Here is a 13,622-nt window from a genome sequence, read left to right on the forward strand (position 1 = left end):
AGTAGCGCTCTTCAGAGACAGGGGTTCTTAGTTTGCATTTAAGAGCTTTAGAAACAGTTCAACACTTTCAGAAAGTAAGATTTATTACTAAAAGGTCACAAGGATGCAATAAAAATATTTACAGAAAAAAGATGTAGCATATATATATATATATATATATATATAAAAATAAATATACAGAGAGCAATAACACAGCAAAGAGATAACAGAAAGGAGTTTAGAGAGATAAAGTACTTGCCGTCAGCCTTGGTTTAGCAGATCAAGTTTCCTGAGTCAAAAGGGTGCCTTATCTCCTAAAGTTAGTTCCGATGCTAAAAGGGAGAATCTTCAACTTAGCTCAACTCAGCTTACCTTAACTTCAAGCACAACAGCCTTTTTCTAGGAACTCAGCAGGGTGTCTCCTTAAAGCAGAGAACCAATCGCCTCATCAGAGGCTCTGAAGCTGCTAAGTCTGCGGCATATTTTACATCTAATTTGCATGGTAGCATGCTTAAGGTTTCTACCATCAGAGTAAAAAAAAAACAACTGGGTAATTTGGGTCATAAATAAATGCATGACCTTGCCATCATCCTCAGCCATAAGGACAGAGGGCCCAGTCATAACAGACAGAGCCAAAGAGAACTCCAATAAGGGCAGAGACTTTAAAAATCAAAGGACAGCGTGATTCCAAGCTACAGACATTGACACTATCAGGAGCTATTCACAAGCCAGTCTTTACAACAGAAGAGCCGAAGACAAGATGCCCATCCTACTAGGACACTAGCAAAATCCTGAGGCATTCTGGTAGTAGGAAGGGTTACACTCTCAGCTTGTATACGGTGGTTTTTTTTGTTTGCCAGTGTTCAAAGATCCTGTAGGCAGCAGTAGAACTTAAGATTTCAAATTTCCTGTTTCCCGAAGTGAAACAGAAAGAAATTCTAATTACCTGGCAGTGTCTGATTTCCATACTTTTGGGTCACAGAAGTCAGAATTCCTTCTATTTGTTATAGATTAGCAACATTTTCATGTTAATGGATTTAAGTCAATGACCCACATAGACCTCGGTTCATATACACAGTGATCCCTTTTGCTATATGTGAGTGGCTTTTTAAACAACTGTCAGATTTTAATTGTGGGTGATATAGCTTGGGCAGCTACAGTATACTGTACAGTTTGTGGCGCTTTTTCTCTCTGCATGATTGGTGGGTCAATGATCTAGAATGTAAAGGAAACCTGTGCTAAAGAAATATTAGGATTAATGATTTACCTGTAACAAATTTTTTTTGGAGTACAACAGATGCATTGGCAGATCCAAGGACTTCTGACATTTGTCCCATGTCAATAGAAAATTGAGCTGAAGAACTCTAGCATAGGGAGCCACATCGAAGATGGCTACCATCTTCTACAGCACTTTCAAACATGTCTGAATTGAGGGACTTTTCAATGATCTCAGGGACGCTACCTGGCTTCAAAGAGACAGGCATTTCTTCTGCAGAAACATATCTTTGAAAGATCCATATCGAGGAGCAAGCCTAAGTACTCCAGGTCCTGAGTCAAAACACAGAGGACAACTTCTGAAGGTTAAGAACCAAGCCAAAACTTTCCAAGATTTGTAATGTCTGCTGAGCATTCGTTACCAGTTTCTGAGCCAATTTTCCCCTTAGAAGCACCTTTGTGACCAAGCCCCATTGGGCAGGGCAAAATGCGTCAGTGTCATAGCCAAAATGGCAGCTGAGGCCATTTCTCAACATTGGACTCCTGGGGTCAGTTGAGCAATGTCCATCCCTTCACTTGTATTGGCTGACACTGTAATCGCTTGGACTCAAGCTCCCATGTTCTCACTTGCTGGTGGGGTGACCCTTTCCCTTTCATCCATAGCTTGAAGCGGTGCCAAAAGGTGTACTTTTTCCCCTTAGAAACAGGTCATCCAGGTATCCCACAATGGGGATTTACTGGATTCTCCACTAACCCAGAACTGAATTCAACACCTTGGTGAATACCTGGGAGGCAATAGATAGCATGATAGGTAAAGCTACAAACTGATTGTGGCAATTCTTCATTGCCACCACTCAACACTTTTGGTAAGACCAAAAAAATCAGCGTAGGTATCCTTGATATCCACTGACCTCAGGAAATCCACTTCCCCTACTAGGAGGACACAATCTTGAAAGTCTGTATTTTCTAGAATTTGTTGATACCCTTGAAGTCCAAAATGGGCCAGATGTCTCGGTTTGGCTTGGGAACTGTGAACAGATTGGAATAAAAACCCCTGAGACCTCTATTCTGCGGGAACAACTGCAATGACTCCTTGGGACAATAGTCTTTCCAGGGAAACAAAGAAAACTATTTTTTTTTGTGGCTCTGAAGATACGTGTGGCATAAAAGGCTGAAAGGGAAAGTAGCAAAAATTCAACTTTTATACTCTGGACACCATGCTGCAGACCCAGTCTTCTGACATTCTGGAGGCCCCCCCCCTTGACTCAGGGGGGCAATGACCCGCTAAACCAAGGGAATTGGACATCCAGTTCTTCTAGAACTGGGGCATGGACTTTTGATTGGAGCCAGAGCTGGTCATTTATGAAAATTAATCCTTTATGGACTCTGAAGGCATCACTGGTTTCTGTCACTTTCACTTTTTTTTTTTTAGGGGTAACGGCGTTCTTTTTGCCACAGTCACCTTTTGGATATAAGCTTCCATGGATGTCCAAAAAAGCATTTGCCCTCAAAATGAGCTTTTTGTAGAGAAGTTACGCTGGCGAAATGGTAGGATCTTTCAGATCTGATTTCTCTGGAGCAGTGCACATGTTTCACTCAGACTTTATGGGCCTCATCTTCCTTCAAAAGGGAAGAAGGGAATTAGAGTGCCCATATTTGGATCCCAAGTGTTCTAAGTCAGAGAGAGCCCCCTAGATCTGATTTTGCAGTTCAGATATGGCTGCAGAAAATAACTCTTGACACAAGGGAAATGGGGAACTGTGCCCCCGAAACAGTAGAAACACCAGATAAAGGCAGGGATTCAGAACTAAACTGACCCTTCTGGGAGCCATTTCAGGACAAATTTTTGCAGCGGGACCTTTCTATCTGAAAAAGGGATTTGGGAGCCCATCCAAAAATCTCATTCTCCCCACCTCTGCCTGCACGAGGCCATGGCTTGCTGAGGGTTTAAGCAGACCTGTGTACCCCTCCTACTCACAATCCTCTCAGCTGCCACTCAGCTACTACACACTGCAAAGCTATTGCTGAGGATAGTGAGGATCCGGGTAACTGCGAAAAAGATTGGCTTAAGCAGCATGTAGACCAAGTCTTGATAGAAACAACATATAAAAAAAAGGAAAAACTGCAGTAGAGAAAAGATGCACATCCTCCTAGATCACTAGCAAAAAACTGAACATGTGGGAAGTGGGAGAGGTTATACCAAGCTGGTGACTAATTTTTGGTTGCCAGTATAGAAATTCTCCTGTACGCAGCCCTATAACTCATGTTTCTGTATCCTGTATGCCAAAATGAAGGAAAACATTTGCATTTTAGGCAATGGCAACCTCAATGTTTTTCTTGCAACGGGTCTCCTTTAAAGGGCAACTTAACATTTAATACCTGGACTCCATATAAAGATCTTTACTGAGCGCCCCTGCCCTCCATCACACAGCCTGCTCTTGAAAAAGCCTCAATGTCATAACCTACTTCATGCCTATAGCTGTGGTCCATACTCCGCTAAATGGCTGTGTATGCCATGAGTGCAAACCCAGACATAGAATGAATGAGGGCCCCAGAAAGAAGTGTGTATAAATTATTAACAAGCCTGGGTAGGATTCATGCATAAGGCATCGCAATTCATGTTTTGGGTTAATTCCAAAAGGCCTATAAAGCAAATGAATTATATAAAACTAAGGGACATTCCCTGCTAGAGACTGTTGTGAATCCAATCTCTGAAGAAGAGCGCTTTTCAGAGCATGTACTACCATTCCTTAAAGTTTGCAATTCTAGCACTGGCATGTATACAAACAAGAACAAGGGCCAAATGTGGTGAGCAGCCAAAAAACACCGGCACGTTTTTGGACTTTTGAGTGGGAATTAAAGTGTTCTGAGCCTTCCATAAACTCCATGCAGACTGTGTCCTTGGTGAAAACGTTTTGTCTCAAAATCCCCCCAGAAGATGCCACACTTCATATAACATCTATTCTATATTAAAGATGTTCTCCACTCACATACAATATTATAAAAACTTCTGATGTCCTTTCAAGCTTGCTCCAGTTTCTTGAAATTCTTTTCCTGTCTATACAGTGTCACAGCCCCTCCATATCCGGTCAAGGAGACCAGTCTTCTCAGGCTTTGTGCACTGGGTGACTGATGACCTCTATGCTCCTTAGTTTAGATCAGCCTTTTTCAACCAGGGTTGTGAAAGTGGAAAACCCAAATACTCCAGCACTTAGGGATGGACTCTATGTCATAGGGATCACACAACGAATGTCTTGGAATATGCACGCCTTGCTGCCCTCAAAGAACCGGGGAGTCCAAAAGTATTAATAGAAAAAAAAAACAAAACAGAGGGCGCACTGGCATTACCTTTAAAAGTGTGTTTATTAAATTTAAAAGAAGGCTCTGAGGAAGAAGCTAGTCCTCGAAACGCGTCGGCCATTTTGGATGTCCATCATTCTCATCACCATTCAGAAACACAGTGTTAATTGGACAGAGCGCTCTCATATGATGTGCCTATATTCATGTACTTTTGTGAGTAGAATACCTTCTTTTAAATTTAATAAACACACTTTTAAAGGTAATGCACAAGGCCGGTGCGCCCTCTGTTTTGTTTTTTTCTATTTTTCAATCAGGGTGCCTTGGCAAAATGGCTACAAATTTCCCAAAAACTTGTATACAAACCAGTGGGTGAATCAAGCCAGCCTTTTAGTTACACGAAGCCATGGGTTTTCATTGTGCTCCAATGCACCCTTCCAGCCACTGGCATCCTAACAACAGATGAAGTCATTGGTTGATGAGGAGGATGTCGGGCGCCTGCACAGCATCCTTGTTTGCCCCTTCCCTGCCCTTCACCGTCGGCACTGGGGTCACATTTTCAGAATCAGGGAGAGAAACTGAAGAAGAGAACCACTGCAATATTGTTCAGTACCAGTGTGCAAAGGTGTGTTTGCTCTGGAAGAAGTCGTCACATCTAACGTTGGGAGCCCTATGTTTGTGGATGATGCTGTGTTATGTAAAACTATTAGTTTAGTCTTTTACATTTTAGAATGGGATGCCTCAAGATTGTACAGGATTTTAAAGCGTGCCCTGACTGAAAAAAAGGTTGAAAACAGTGGTTTAGATAAGGCAAGGCATCAGCAACGACTAAAACAAGCAGAGCAATGCACACAAATGGCTGTTGAACAGTCTCTATTTCCAAGAGCCTGCCCCCACAGACTGCGTGTGGACAAAGGACCTCTTGGAGATGTAGGTCTGTGGGACGCACCTACATCAATAAAAGATGATGTGCAACTCCCTGTGGAAACCTTCTTCTCTCAGCCAGCTTCTCAGTACAGAAGGGTAAGTTAGCAATTCAGGCTGTCGCTCTACAGGTTGAGATGGTGCCTTGGAGTACAGTTTGGTTGAGGTCAAAGATGAGCTTTAAGAATCTACTGGAAGAAAGCAAGACCGTCATTTGGCTTTGATGATGATGACCTGGAAAACATACCTCAAGAGACACAAGAAGCCCACAAGCAATTTAATTTACTGGTCTCAATTTTGGGTTGATATCAGCAAAATTTGTATCTAAATAAAAACCATTATACAGTGCATACATCATAGTAGACATGTGCATACCGGAAACTTTCGTTTCGGGTGCATTCGTTCATCGAAGAATTTAGTTTTGTCATATTCATTATGTTGAACTGATTCATTTTCAGAATTTGTTTCGCATCTTCAGCATTTGTTTTGTATACTTGTTGATCCGGGTGGATTAAAAAAATGTTGCAGTTTTTCTGGAAGATTGCGATATATTCAATATATTATCGAATCGGATGGATTCGATATTTCTGGATGCTAGTCCAACCCACCAAGATAAATGGCATGAACTGATTGGACAATATCGACTGGCGTCATGTCATGTGCATCTGAATTAACGAATGGACAAAATTTGGATCCATTTGTTCTCCGAACCTGTATTATTGAAAGAATTTGTAAAATTAAATACATTTCCCCAATAGGCCCCAAACTATTATCACATCATGTGACATCATCAGAATAAAATGAATACATTTGTTAATTTTGTTATAACTTTTTTCAGATTCGCGGACATTGGTTACTATGACCATTTACAGATTTATATATATGCGAATCTCCGAAAATGATATTTTTATCCAAAAAACGAATCGTAAAAAAACAACACACGTCTACATCATATATATTTTTGAAATTTGTACAATAATTCTAGCTATATTAGACCTTTTCTCAAAACTCTTCTTTCTACCGTGTCCTAAAGAAGCAGGCATGCCCTAAGGTTAGGTTAGCACTTGCGTTGGTGGTTTTGGGACAGTGTGTAAATCGCACCTCTTCCCACAACCCCAACCAAACCGTGCTGCTCTTCTGCAGACACACAAGGCTGCCATTTATTCTTAACGGCACCCCCACGCATCTGAAAACACAGAGCACCATGTGATTTGCCTGTGGCAGCATATTAAAAAAAGGTGCAGGAGTATTATCTCCTGCATGAAAAGCAGGCACAGCAGCCTATTCAAACACAGTTCACAGAGTCGCCTATGTGTGAGCCTAGCCTGAAGAAGCCAGGGTTTTAAACAATCTGTTGTACTTAAATGACAAAGTAATGGACTAATATCTATATCCACTTCAAGACTCCCTAATGTACATTTAAGTTACGGGTTTGAAGCCGCTTACCAGAGCTATGGCTGCAGCTGTCAGCCAAACCCCCAGTATTAAAATTTTCAGCCAGTGATTCTCTTCACTAAAAGCGATCAAAGCGGCTGATTAGCTGCTGGATCACTTTTAGAAGCAGCAGGAGGGGTCGTTCCCCTCTCCATCCGCTCGCCAGTAATTCTCAGGCTTACTGTTCTCACTGGCAAGAATGGGACGTGATCCAGCGGTTCACGCGGCTGGCCATAGCAGTGAGGAGAGAGAGATCTATGATCTAGGAAGCCAAGAGTCACTTTTGGTTTAGGACGGATGTAAACAATTTTTTTTTTCTTGGAAAGCATCAAATTAAAGTTTTTGGTTTTTTTGATCTGATGCTTTCAAGGGTAGAGGAGAGATCTGGTGTCTTTTGACCCCCACATGTCTCCATAAAGAGGATCTGTCATGCTTTATTGTTATCACAAAGGATGCTTACATTTCTTGTGATAGCAATAAAGGTGAATTAAAAAAAGGTGTAAAATAAATCATTTTAAATAAAATAATAAAAAAAAAAAGTAAAGTGCTCTCGTTCCCCAGTGCTCATGCGCATGAACGCATACATTGGTCGCGCACGCATATGTAAATAGTGTTCGTACCACACATGTGAGGTATCGCTGTGAACGTTCTAGTGAGAGCAATATTTCTAGCACTGGACTTCCTTTGTAGCTCTAAACTGGTAACTTGTAAAAATTTGTAAAGCGTTGCCTATGGAGATTTTTAAGTATTGTAGTTTGTATCCATTCCACGAACATGTGCAATTTTAAAGCATGACATGTTAGGTATCTATTTACTTGGCGTAACATCATCTTTTATAGTTTACAAAAAAATGGGTTATATATTGTGTTTTTCTGCATTAAAATTAAAGTGTGTTTTTCTTAAAATTGCGTTTGAAAAACTGCTGCGCAGATACCGTGTGACAAACAATTGCAATAACCGCCATTTTATTCTCTAGGGTCTCTGCCAAAAAATATATATATAATGTTTGGGGGTTTCAAGTAATTTTCTAGAAATAAAAAACGATTTTAACATGTAAACGAAAAGTGTTAGAAGAAGGCATGGTCTTTAGGTGTAAACAGTGACAATGTGCGCTACCAAAAACAAACACAATGAAAATAATAATCAAACTAATAGAGTTGCTGCACGCACTGATAAACAAGCCCACACAGCCAAAGAATAAGATATGTTGATATAGTGTCGTGCTACTCAATAAGACATAATACATAAATACATTGAATATTAATGAAACAATCAAAAAATCAAAGTGTCAATTAAACAGTTCATAACAAATAATGTGTAGGTGATCCAAAAATTTAATTCTGTGCTTCACCTGACCAATATACTCCAGTGATCCGAAATCAATCGTGTGATAAACACCTCCACCACCACATGTAAAGATGGCCGCTCACCTGGACACCAGGACAGAAATAATTAAATACAGGACACAAGTGCTTGGTTGTAGTTCCATAAAATATCAGCAACTGATCACACTGTATATGTCCTCCAACAGTATTATAACCTCTGCTCCAAAAATGTCACCTCCACTTCCTCTCGGGAACCCCCAGGGCAGGAAACACAAAATGGCCTCCAATAGTGTAATATTGTTTATTGTATTCTGGACCGCATCTCCGTGCCGGAAATTATGTCACTAAGCTCCACCCCACGCGTTACGCCACCAACCCAAGTAACTCTGTCAAGGAAAGGAGACTGAGTGACATCTAGATACAGCAGGAAGATCAGCATAGCAACCGGACTGATACAATAACCTCTCCCCGACCACCCTATAGCAGATATACTGCTACAGGGCGGCACAGGTGCGCAAAAATCACATATATCTACGCCTTACCCATCCAACCAATTGTGGCCGTGGCTGTCAATCACCGAGTCCTGGCCAGTGATTACTCACCGGCGCCCTGTGATTGCTGATGATCTCCAACGGGGAGGAGAACTGCATGTAAACAATACAGTTCTCCTCCCTGTCAGCTCGTGTACACTGCTTTGGATGGCTGTGCTGTGACTACAGTGAAGCACAGACACACAGCCCAAAGTAAAACAGCACACAGTTAACCCTTTGATCGCCCCTCATGTTAACCCCTTCCTGCCCAGTGTCACTAGTACAGTGTCCGTGCTTTTTTCAGCACTGATCATTGTATTGGTGTGACTGGAGATGTCAGTGACATCAAGTCAGTTCCCCCCCAGTGTAAGAATGCCCGACGCAGTCCCACAATCCTGCTATAAGTCACTGATCGCCACCATTACTAATAAAAGTGAAAAAAAAAAATCCCATCATCTATACCGCCATTTCTAAATGTTATAACTTTCAAGTAAAGCAATTAATTTACACGTATTAGGATTTTTTTTTTTTTTTAGCAAAGACATGGAGCAGAATGCATTTTGGCCTAAAATTAGATTTTTTTATTTTTTTACTGGATATGTTTAACCATTAGCCGCCCGGCCAATAGCCGTTTGGCGGCTTCAAAAGCGCTGCAGCTTTCCGGGTACACGCCATTTGGCGTTCTCCCGGACACGCCCCCAAAGCGCACCCCAGCGGCGCGCATCGGGCCGGTCTCATGTCCGCTGTGTCCCATGGACACAGCGCTTTCCCTGATGAGGGTAACAGCCAACACTATTGGCTGTTTACCCTGCGATCGGCTGTGTCCTATCACAGCCGATCAAAAGTAGCAACAAGGAGCTGTCACTTGCCTTCTTCCCGGACACGCCCCCAAAGCGCGCCCCCGGCAGCGCAGCGAGCCGGTATCTTGTCAGCTGTGTCCCATGGACACAGCGCTTTCCCTGATTAGGGTAACAGCCAATACAATTGGCTGTTTACCCTGCGATCGGCTGTGTCCTATCACAGCCGATCAGAAGTATAAACAAAAAGCTGTCACTTGTTGTCACCACTTCTCCTCACACACGGATCCTGTGTGAGGAGAAGAAGGGGAACCGTGAGTTACAGCTCAGTACAGTGCAGCACATTATAGATTGCCAGAGTGTACCTGTCAGTGTACCTGTCAGCCCATAACTGTGTACCTGTCAGCCCATCACGGTGTACCTGTCAGCCCATCACGGTGTACCTGTCAGCCCATCACGGTGTACCTGTCAGCCCATCACGGTGTACCTGTCAGCCCATCACGGTGTACCTGTCAGCCCATCACGGTGTACCTGTCAGCCCATCACGGTGTACCTGTCAGCCCATCAGGGTGTACCTGTCAGCCCATCAGGGTGTACCTGTCAGCCCATCAGAGTGTACCTGTCAGCGCATCACCAGCCCATCACGGTGTACCTGTCAGCCCATCAGAGTGTACCTGTCAGCCCATCAGAGTGTACCTGTCAGCCCATCAGAGTGTACCTGTCAGCCCATCACAGTGTACCTGTCAGCGCATCACCAGCCCATCACCGTGTACCTGTCATCAGCCCATCACAGTGTCCCTGTAATCAGTCCATCACAGTGTACCTGTCAGCAGCCCATCACAGTGTACCTGTCAGCAGCCCATCACAGTGTACCTGTCAGCAGCCCATCACCGTGTACCTGTCAGCAGCCCATCACCGTGTACCGGTCAGCAGCCCATCACCGTGTACCGGTCAGCAGCCCATCACCGTGTACCGGTCAGCAGCCCATCACCGTGTAGCTGTCAGCAGCCCATCACAGTGTACCTGTCAGTGTACCTGTCAGCCCATCACAGTGTACCTGTCAGCCCATCACAGTGTGCCTGTCAGCCCATCACCAGCCCATCACAGTGTACCTGTCATCAGCCCATCACAGTGTCCCTGTAATCAGTCCATCACAGTGTACCTGTCAGCAGCCCATCACCGTGTACCTGTCAGCAGCCCATCACCGTGTACCTGTCAGCAGCCCATCACCGTGTACCTGTCAGCAGCCCATCACCGTGTACCTGTCAGCAGCCCATCACCGTGTAGCTGTCAGCAGCCCATCACCGTGTAGCTGTCAGCAGCCCATCACCGTGTAGCTGTCAGCAGCCCATCACAGTGTACCTGTCAGTGTACCTGTCAGCGCATCACCAGCCCATCACCGTGTACCTGTCATCAGCCCATCACAGTGTACCTGTCAGCAGCCCATCACAGTGTACCTGTCAGCAGCCCATCACAGTGTACCTGTCAGCAGCCCATCACCGCGTACCTGTCAGCAGCCCATCACCGCGTACCTGTCAGCGCATACAACTGTGCAGCCTGTCAGTGTACCTGTCATCAGAGTACCCATAAAAGCCACCATCACTGCAGCCCATCAGTAGTTACCCATTACAGTTGCCTGACATACTGCCAACATGTCCAAAAAATATTATTCTAGTGAGGAGGCTTTCCAAATCCTGAAGCTGACGGACGAGAGCAGTGGGGAGCTCTCACCGTCCGATTCCGATTTGGATTACGAGCCAAGAGAAAGCAGTGGATCGGTGACCGAATCGGAAGAGGAAGTAGTCCCTACAAAAAGAGTAAGACGCTCTGAAGAGCAGGCAACAACGAGCAGCGCCAACATACAAGTGCCATTACACACAAATGGTCAGTCAGAAAATACCAACAGAGCTAGACCCCAGGATGACAGGCCCAGTACCAGCACTGGGATATCACGCCAGACCCCAAGAGTCAGGTCCCAAACTTGCCTCCCAAACTCTCTTGCAAACCCTTTGTGGCTGCCTTCCAACACAGGATCAGCTACAATCCACCCTTTCACCGCACAACCAGGAGTGCAGATCAACACAGAAAATTTTTCCCCAATTGATTTTTTCAATTTATTTTTCCCTGATAGTTTCCTTCAGTCAATTGTCGATCAAACCAACCTATTTGCCCAACAATTTATTGCAGCCAACCCCAATTCGTGTTATGCCCGTCCATTCGAGTGGAGACCGCTAACACTAGAAGAGCTTAGATTGTTTTTGGGCCTTACGGTCAACATGGGGCTTACAAAAAAAAATGTACTACATTCATATTGGTCCACCCACCCCATCCATCACATTCCCATATTTTCATTCGTAATGTCCAGGTCACGTTATGATATGATAATGCGTTTCCTGCATTTCAGTTATAATTCCCAGTGCCCTCCCCGACATCAGCCAGGCTTTGACAAACTGTACAAAGTTCGCCCCCTAATTATTAATTTTTCTAGAATATTTTCTGAAGTTTATGTCCCTGACCAAAACATCTGTGTGGACGAATCTCTTATCCACTTTACTGGCCGGCTGGGAATCAAGCAATACATGCCCAGTAAGAGGGCCAGGTATGGAGTTAAGCTCAACAAGCTGTGTGAAAGTGCCACGGGTTATGTGCATGCCTTTCGCATGTATGAAGGCAAAGACTCCCACCTTCAGCCCCCTGGGTGCCCAGCCTACATTGGCATAAGTGGAAAAATTGTCTGGGACCTGGCCTTTCCACTCCTCCAAAAGGGGTATCACATCTATCTTGACAATTATTATACAAGCCTGCCCCTTTTCCGCCACCTGTACCTTGAAAAAACAATGGCCTGCGGTACTGTCCGACCAAACAGGAAGGGCTTCCCACAAAGTTTAATTAGAACGACTCTACAAAGAGGGGAATCTGCAAGTGTTAGGAACGAGGAAGTGCTGGCCGTGAAATGGAGGGATAGGAGAGATGTTTATGTCCTGTCCACAATCCATAATGACATCATGGTGGACATTCATAGAAGACGAGGGGAAGTCCAAAAGCCAGAGTGTATCTTCAATTATAATCAATTCATGGGGGGGGGGTGGATTTAAACGATCGCATGCTGCAGCCATACTTACCATCAAGGAAGTCCCTCTACTGGTACAAAAAAGCTGCAATATACATTTTCCACATGGCAATTTATAATTCATATATAATCTATCAAAAATCAACTGAAAGACCTAGCCACCTCTTCAAATACACTGAAGATGTCATCACTGCCCTAATCTATCAGCAAGGATCTCCACCACAAACCATTCGCTCCGATTGTGTCAGCAGACTGCATGAACGCCATTTCCCTGAGAGAATTCCACCATCAGAAACAGGAAGAAGACGTCGAAAAACATGTAAGGTATGCAGCAGAAGGGGAATTAGGAAAGACACCAGTGTTCATTGTCCCCAATGTCCCTCCCAACCAGGCCTATGCTTCGGAGACTGCTTCAAACGTTATCACACTATAATAAGATATTAGTTCTCCATATTTTCAACAGCCTACAACTTCCCCATTTTTGTTATCTGTGCTGATCTTTTGCCTACTGCCATGATTTATCATGCCTCTGCCTTCTACCTTAACTGACCCTGGCCTGTTTACCGACAATGCCTCTGCTGCCGTCTGAATTGCTTCTACACCACATTTCTGCTTTTCACCAAAACTGACCATGGCTTGTTTATCGACTATGCTTCTGCCTGCCGTCTGGATTATTAACCACGTTTATGCCTTTTTCCTGGACTGACCTTGGCCTGTTAAATCGACAATGTTTTTTGCCTGCTGCTTGGATTGATCTTTTGCCCTGCTACTGCAGTAGTGGGATTCAAGATAACACAGGGGTCTCGCATATGTGAGGGGCTTCAGAATAGATAAAAACCAGTTTTTGGTTTTCTCCGGGTTTTGTTAGTCCCGGAATAGGGTCTGTTGTCCGGAGGCTTCGAAGAGATTGGGTGGGAGGAAGCCTCTACCCCTGTGCCCAAGTCATACCTGATCAAGGCCCTAAGCCTGATGTTCCTGTCTGCTGCCTGGACCAATACTTTGGCTGTGCTGACCATATCTCCTCTTGCTACCTGTACTGACCCAAAACCTT

General features: G+C 44.1%; 1 protein-coding gene across 1 annotated transcript in view; it reads right to left on the reverse strand.

Moving 5' to 3' along the window:
- Nucleotides 1-5,680: 5,680 nt before the first annotated feature.
- Nucleotides 5,681-13,622, reverse strand: part of PSME4 (proteasome activator subunit 4) — a 243,830-nt gene continuing 235,888 nt past the window's right edge. Inside the window, exon 49 of the transcript XR_016312594.1 lies at nucleotides 5,681-6,126. The gene's annotated coding sequence lies outside the window, so the exon portion shown is untranslated. The remainder of the gene's footprint in view (nucleotides 6,127-13,622) is intronic.

Source organism: Staurois parvus, unplaced genomic scaffold, assembly GCF_062004578.1.
Source record: "Staurois parvus isolate SC_StPar_1 unplaced genomic scaffold, SC_StPar_1.0 ptg000169l, whole genome shotgun sequence".
In the NCBI taxonomy this organism is placed as follows: Eukaryota; Metazoa; Chordata; class Amphibia; order Anura; family Ranidae; genus Staurois; species Staurois parvus.